This window comes from Merops nubicus, unplaced genomic scaffold (assembly GCF_000691845.1).
Source record: "Merops nubicus isolate BGI_N331 unplaced genomic scaffold, ASM69184v1 Scaffold4074, whole genome shotgun sequence".
In the NCBI taxonomy this organism is placed as follows: Eukaryota; Metazoa; Chordata; class Aves; order Coraciiformes; family Meropidae; genus Merops; species Merops nubicus.
The window spans coordinates 1-1,965 of record NW_008604700.1 but is presented as its reverse complement, the minus strand read 5'-3'; the positions used below and the strand labels follow the sequence as shown (position 1 = coordinate 1,965).

Genomic DNA, 1,965 nt, shown 5'->3' with positions numbered 1-1,965 from the left:
GTTTTTAATACCTCACAACAATGGATTTGCTCCTTTCTCTTCTATGTGGCCTTTTTTTTTTTTTCCCCTCCCTCTTTTGGGGAGGTTGTTTGTTGCAGATCAATTTTTTTGTGTCTGCTTTTGTGAAAGTTCTGGTGCTATAGCTGTGTAAGCAACCTCTGCTGCACCTTTTGCTACTTGCAGCATCTTTATGCATTTGCCCTGTTCCAGATTTTGTGGACCAGCAGTGTTGGGGTTTTTTTTGGGATCGTTTCCTCTTTTCATTGCTTATTGGTTCTTTCTCTTACTATATTATTTATCTAAAGGAGTTTTGGTGACATAAAGTATATGAAGACACTTTATGACCATAGCAGTTTTTTGTTTGGCAAAGTGCAAAAATAGATTGGTGGTAGAGTCTTATAACTCTGGAAGTCACTAATTTCTTTTTCCACAGGATGAAAATGTGGTAACCTACAGACTGTTCCTAACAGAAGAAAGAAAACTCTAACTACTCACAAATGTTTCTTGTCAGAATGAAATTCCTACAGCTATTGTCCAGGAAACCAGGGAAACTGGAAGTGCTTTGTCAAACACCTTTTTGCCAAAAGCAATTCCCATATATGTGTCTGACTACTTCTGTGTGTCTTTATAGTAAAAAGAAAAAAGGGAACAGTTATGAACAGGTTGACCAAGAAAAATACAAGAACTTGGTCTACTCTGTTACATCTTACAAAACCAGTGCCCAAACACCAGAGACAATACTTGAAGAAGACAACTTGTTATATGGGCCACCGGATAAACAGAGACCTTCAGTTAGAGCTGAAACAAAAACTCCCAAAAACTGGGTTCCTTTAATAAACCCCAACAAGAGAATTCCCCCCCTCAACAGTGATTCACACCTCCCCAGGAAAATTGCTTTACAAAAAACGAAACTGCCCAGTGTTACCCGAATTCTTCAAGAGACTGTTTCTCCACAGCAAGCCTTTTATCTAGAAAGATGGAAGCAGAAAATGATACTGGAACTTGGAAAAGAAGGGTTTGCAGAGTACACTAAAAGTAAGTGTGACCACAGTGTGATTGGAAAGTAGAAGCAATAATCTGGATAGCTGGCTGGGATGTGCTAGCGTAGTTGCAGTATCTGGCTCTACAAGTCAAGTGTTTTGGAAATCCTTTAAGTTGTTTCCATTTCAAGGGGTGAGAGCATACTCTGAGTGCATGTGCTTTCAGTGAATCTAAGCACTGATCTTTGTTCTAGGACCACCAAAATAGATTCAGAAATGTGTGGGAAATGAGAATCAGGCTGTAGACATTCTTCACTCTACCCTATAACATAATAAAAAGTGTTTTTACAAATACATTAACATCAAAAAAAAAATGCCCAGGGAGAATCTCCAGCCTTTATTGGATGCGGGGGGGAACATTGTTACCAAGGATGAGGAAAAGGCTGGGGTACTGAATGCTGCCTTTGCCTCAGTCTTTAATAGTCAGTTCAGTTACCTTCATGGTGTTCAGTCCCCTGAGCTAGAAGAGAGGGACAGAGATCAGAATGATCCCCTCATAGTCCAGGAAATAGCAGTGAAGGACCTGCTAGGCCAGTTGGACACCCACAAGTCTGTGAGGCCAGATGAGATCCACCCAAGAGTGCTGAGGGAGCTGGAGGAGGAACTTGCCAAGCCTCTCTCCATCATGTACCAGCAGTCCTGGTTAGCGAGGAAGGTCCTACATGACTGGAGACTTGCCAATGTGATGCCCATCTACAAGAAGGGCAGGAAGGAGGATCCAGGGAACTACAGGCCTATCAGCCTGACCTTGGTACTGGGAGGGCTATGGAACGGTTTATCTTGGGGGTGATCAAGCTGGAGGTGCAGGACAACAGGGGAATCGGGTCCAGTCAACATGGGTTCATGAAGGGCAAGTCCCATTTGACCAACCTGATCTCTTACAATCAGGTAACCCGTATAATGGATGAGGGAAAAGTGGTGGATG

General features: G+C 42.5%; 1 pseudogene; it reads left to right on the top strand.

The window, feature by feature from the left end:
* Positions 1 to 497: 497 nt before the first annotated feature.
* Positions 498 to 1,067, top strand: LOC103771772 (annotated as a pseudogene).
* Positions 1,068 to 1,965: the final 898 nt, after the last annotated feature.